Source organism: Fukomys damarensis, unplaced genomic scaffold (assembly GCF_012274545.1).
Source record: "Fukomys damarensis isolate Sample0158 unplaced genomic scaffold, DMR_v1.0_HiC HiC_scaffold_33, whole genome shotgun sequence".
NCBI lineage: Eukaryota > Metazoa > Chordata > Mammalia > Rodentia > Bathyergidae > Fukomys > Fukomys damarensis.
Genome location: NW_022900945.1, coordinates 51,509,649 through 51,515,201, shown reverse-complemented (window position 1 = coordinate 51,515,201; position 5,553 = coordinate 51,509,649). Strand labels below are relative to the sequence as shown.

The window sequence follows — 5,553 nt, the reverse complement described above, 5'->3', positions numbered from 1 at the left end:
TTTGCAGAATGGAAACTGGTAAATGCTACAAATCAGGGCTTTCTCCCCACCAGAGAGCTGGTTGTTAATATTTACCAGAGCACTTGAGGTAAAGGGAAAAGAGCACAAACATAGAGATGGAAATGAGAGAACTACTATATTCTGGTGTTTGGAGCACACTGGAGTCCTATTGAGTAGGATCTAAAAAGGCATGCAAAAGAGTTTAAACTTTGTGGGCCAGGGATTTATCTGAGTGGTTCTGACACCTGCCTCAAAAGTGCAAGGGCCTGAGTTTGATCCCTGGTACCAAAAAAAAAAAAAAAAAAAAAAACAAGAAGAATTTAAACTTTGCCTTGTTGATGAAATTTTCTTAGCTACTTTATGGAACAATTAAAAATTAATTCAAAACATTAAGGAAGACACAGTATCTCATATAATAAGAATTTTAAGTAGGACCACTCCAGGGTTGGTTAATTTAGTTGTTTACCAAAGATCCAGATTCTTTGAAACTGTTTGCTTTGCCATCCTTAGAATGTTAGCTTGTTTTTTGACCAGCACCATAGATCCAAATACAACAAAATCCAACAGCAGAAAAGAAAGTTTTTCCCTTCTCTTTGTCTTTTTGTAAGAATAAAGAAATCTTTCCCAAAAGCCTCCAGCACATTTCCTGCCTGACATCAGAGAGATTTCCACTGTTAACTCCACAGGTTGGTGTCAGTCTCACCCAATATCCGGGTTCTCTGGATCCCAAACAAAGAACTGAGCAGGACACACAGAAGTAGTGAGAAAGGCGGAGATTTATTAAAGGGAAGTCCACTTTATAGAGCAGGATAGGGTAGATGGGAAAACTCAGGAGCAGCCCCTGTCTGGTTTAGGTTTGAGGTTAAAACCCACTTGAGATAGTTCCAAGTGGACAGCGCAAGAGAAGGCAGCTGTCAGTTGTGAAATATGTGCTCAAGAGCAGAGGGCGGGCGGAGTGTGGGCAGCAACTCCAGTGAGTTCCAGGGCTGGCTTCTTTCTCTTTTGTGTTTCTAGAATTGGGGCACCTTCAGGGTTGGTAACTAATTGGGTTCTGTCCCGTTAACTGAGAGTCTCCACCCTCTTGTAGGGAGGTGAGTTTTTTCACTCTCTCTGATCAGAACCAGTATGGCTGCCAAAGCCCGCCAAGGGATCAAAACCACAGCCCCAAGGCTATTGTAGTAACCGTTGCTACCTTCTAGTACCCTAAAGTTCTTAGTGCGCATGCTCCTTGGGCTCAGGCCAGAGGTCAAGGAAATGTGGTAAGGACAGAAGTACGTCTGTTAGCTCCTGTCAAGATGTTAAGGAAGCAGCAAGATGCCCTGTGGTCTCCAGGTGCCAGAAGGCACTGTGAGCGGAAGGATAGGATGTCTCGCACGCTTTCTATCTGGATTTGAACTCACTATGTAGCCCAGGCTGGCCTCAGATTCACAGCAATCCTCCTGCCTCAGCCTCCCTAGTGCTGGATTACAGGCGTGCACCACCACACCCAGCTTCCACTGTACCAATCTCCCCTAAAGCTCGGCGCCATACAGAGAAGTGTGGCTACTGGAACTAATGAAGGTTTTTACAAACAAGGGGGAAGAAGGGGATGGACCTTGGCTAAGCAATCAATACATTTGCAATATATTCGAGAAAGACAGAAGTGATCAATGAAGTATTTTAGGCAGCATAATCTATCAATGGTATGCACACAGACAGAGGGTAGGGGAATAGACAGACCCAGTTCTAATTTTAGAAGTTTGGATGTGAAACAATAAGCTACCAACACTATGGTTCTTAACCACCGATTGCCAGTTTGCTCATTCATTCATGAATTCAATAGATATTTAATGAATGGGTACCATAGGTCAGATACTATATCAGCTACTGCACATAACATGGTGAATTTAATGGTACGTTCACCAGAACCTCATACTTGCTTTAGAATCTAAGGAGCGGAGCAAATATCAATCATATGATTCACACATAAATATAAATTTATAATCTGGTTAAGTGTTACAAAGGAATGGTGGGTATTTTTTCTTTCTCTTTCTTTTTTGTTGTTCTTTGCTTTTTTGAGTCAAGGTTTTGCTATGCAGTTCAGGCTGGCCTTTAACTCACTAGGTAGCCTCAGACTTGCAGTGATCCTCCTGCCTCAGCCTCCTGAGTGGTGGGATTATAGGTGTGTGCCACCACGCCCAGCCTCTCCCTTTCTTTCTCTTCTTTCATTTATTCTTCTTTCTTTTTTGGAGATATTTTGTTATATAATCCAGGCCTGAACTCACGATGTAGCCCAGGCTGGCCTCGAACTCATGGTGATCCTCCTGCCTCAGCCTCCTGAATGCTGGGACTACAGGTGTGCACCACCATGCCTGGCTGCACAAAGTATACAATTGACATACACAGAGATTGAATGTGGTGGTACGTGTCTGTAATCCAAGCGCTGAGGAGGCTGAGGCAAGAGGCCAGCCTGGACATAGCAGTTCAAGGCCAGCCTAAACTACGAATTGAGACACTGTCTCAAAAATCCAAAACCACAGGTTGGGGATGTAGCTCAGTGGTGCCATGCCTGCCTGGCAAGCACAAGGTCCTGAGTTTGATCCCCGCCCCTCCAAAAAAAGAACCAAAACCAAACAATTTGACATCTGTATGCATCAGCCACCCTTAGTGTGTTGTACAGAATTTAAAGACAAGCTCAGAGGGGCTGGTGCTTGCTTCACGTACAATGGCCCTAAACGAAATATCTCAGATGATCACAAACAGAAAAATGGACATCTATGTTGTCCATATCATGAAATACAATCTTTTAAAACTACATTTACTTGTTTATTTATCGTAGTACAGGGCATTAGATCTAGGGCCTTCACACTAAGCCCTTTTTTCACTTTTTATCTGAGACAAGCTCTCACTAATTCACTATGGAACCCAGACTGGGCTCGAACTTGTGATTCTCCTGCCTCAGTCTCCCAGAGTTCTGGGATTACAGGGACCTGCCGCTGTGCCCACCTAAACTATCTTTCAACGTGGCAATGTGAATAAATCTCCAAATCGTTTGTTGAGGCCACAGGGTATACAGCTCAGTCGTAAACTCCGTGCTTCGCATGTGTGAGACCCTGGGTTCGATTCCCAGCACTGAAAAAAGTGTCAAGAAAAAAACAAAACAAAACTAAAGCCATTCCCATGGAATTCAAGAGGAGGCAAAAATGACCTTGATGACAGAAATCATCCATGTTTACGTTTGGGGGAGAAGTGAAGACTGAACAGAAGGAGTACAGGGAACTTTCTGAGGTGGTGGAAATGTTCCCAGGCACGTACGGTACATAGTTTTTAAAATTCCCCAGAATCACTTGTCTAAATTATAGTGGCGGTGAAGAGGAAGTAATTTTGGTTTGGTTTTCTTTTCCACCACAAAAGCATATAAATGCAGCTACTACCCCCGCTTTTTCTGGTTAGCTGCAAAATAGCTTTCTCTGAACAGCCCCCCTCTCCCCTCAGCTCCAGTATTGAAATGGTCTCTCGAAATTTCTAGTTTGTAATGCAGAGCTCTAGGTTTTCTGCTCTTGCATAAAAGGAAGTAAATGCTCAGCAAACTCCTGGAAGCAGCCCTTAGAAATGCTAAGATGCGTAAACAAAAACAGGTTGTTAGGCAGGAAAAGGACTTTGAACTGAATAGCAGCTGAAGGGGTGTGGCCTTACACACCCCGCATGTTTTTCTTTGGTTTCTTTTTCTTTCCTTACTGTTCTCCTACTTGGCAGCAAAAGGTAATCAATCAGCTGTGTACAGGCTGCTGCGACATCCACATCAGATGACTGTGTCCGCGGGGCTCACACAGCGACAAGCCTGAACGGCCGCACATCACTAGAGAAGACGTCCCTAGTTTCCAGGCAGAGAAAATGACACACAGGAATGGGAAGGGAGTCACTTAATGGATTAGAGGCTGGCCGAGCTGGGACCAGAACCCAGGTGGCCTGGCTTCCGGCCCAGCTGACCACACTGCTACCCACACAGCCTGGGCTGACCAAAGACAAGCAGCCCATTGAGCGATCACACAAACAACGAGTGACGGATGGTCAGAGCGAGAAACAGGCACAGAGCAACTGCAAGCCGGTCACATCCTGGTCCCTACATTTCCAGGCAGGCCTATAATGTGCAGTCACTTAAATGACTTTGATCAGCAAGTTGGTCCAGCTTTTGGGTCTGGAAGCGTTTTGTGGTCACTACTAAAAGAAAAAAACTTGGCCTTGTACTGAGGGTGGAGAATGCCTTCGGTAGTGGTGTTAAGACGAGAGAAATTTACTCAAGGAAAGCCTTGGTGAAACAAGATGGAATTCAGCTTTCTTTAAAAAAAAAAAAAAAATTAGAGTACTCATGGAAATGAGAGAAACAGCACCGAACCACCGAACCGATCACCAGGTAGGGATTCCGAACGGGAGTCCAAATTGTCTTCTTCGTCCTGTCTTAAGTAGATAATCAGAGTGGGTGAAGAGCAGGCTTTCAGATTTTTGGGGCTCATCAGTTGATCTGTTCTCCAATCTCAGATGTAGCTATGAAGCGGGTAATCAATGGTGTTCAGTTAGCCTAGGTGACCACGTCATTCCGCTGTCCTCACGTTTGCTTGCTCAAAGCCCAGGCCACACAGTGCTGCTTCTTAGCCTTTAGTGCCCTATGCGGGGCACTGGCGGGTGGGGCTAGGGAGGCATGTTTTGGCCCCAGGCCTAGCCCTAAACTGTCAGCTCTAAATCCCAGGTCGACCCCAGCAGATACAGCTGCCCAGGAAGTTTCTTTTTTCAGGTGTTGGAAGCAGGGTTTCAGGAAGTAATGAGGGCAAAGAATTGATGGTAATATTGGTTTTTACATAGGCCTTGTGGCACCATGTAGACAACCAGCACTATTTGGAATATGCAGCCCAGGTACCACAGCGTTTGGAATTTGAATTAAAATTTAGGACTTCTGTGGTTGGTTACAGCAGGGAATGATCTTGTTTTGTCACAGAGATTTATTAAATGGCTCTTATTCCTTGACAAACTCCACATTCTCCTGTCATTTATTAATTCCTTTAACAAACATGGGAGGTCTACTACCAAATGGCGGGAGGGCTTATGTTCTCATAGCCGCAGCTCTCTGTAACGAGTTGCGTCTATGTTGTCTTATTTTACTGAATTGCAAAATCTCCGACGTCTGGGACGTCTGGGATTATCTCGTTGATTTTTGTAGCCTCCGTTATCACTGAGCACAGAGCACTTCACACAGTAGGGACTCCGTAGTCTGAGCTGAATTAGACGGTAAGGTTGTAAAAGGCATTACAAACAAGTGCTACATAACGTCTACTGATTGTGCTAACAGTCTAAGGCAGACGTGTCAACAGGCTCCATTGTTATGCACGTAAACGCTGTTTATGGAGGCCGGTGTTTACTTCAAGGGTGAAGAAGCATAGGAAGTGTGTAACTGGACAGTCTGGCTTGGAAGAAGCGTTCTTAAAATTTCTCCGGGTCAGTCTGCAATGAGTGACTGAAGAGAACAATTTCAGCCTTCTCTTTTTTAAGCATCTTCATCCTTCTCACCTTTCTAGAACC

The 5,553-nt window shown here is 44.7% G+C and overlaps 1 protein-coding gene across 1 annotated transcript in view; it reads left to right on the top strand.

Annotated features, from left to right (window-relative positions):
• Window positions 1-3,783: 3,783 nt before the first annotated feature.
• Otud7b (OTU deubiquitinase 7B) overlaps window positions 3,784-5,553 on the top strand; it is a 63,058-nt gene continuing 61,288 nt past the window's right edge. Inside the window, exon 1 of the mRNA XM_010616364.2 lies at window positions 3,784-4,393. The gene's annotated coding sequence lies outside the window, so the exon portion shown is untranslated. The remainder of the gene's footprint in view (window positions 4,394-5,553) is intronic.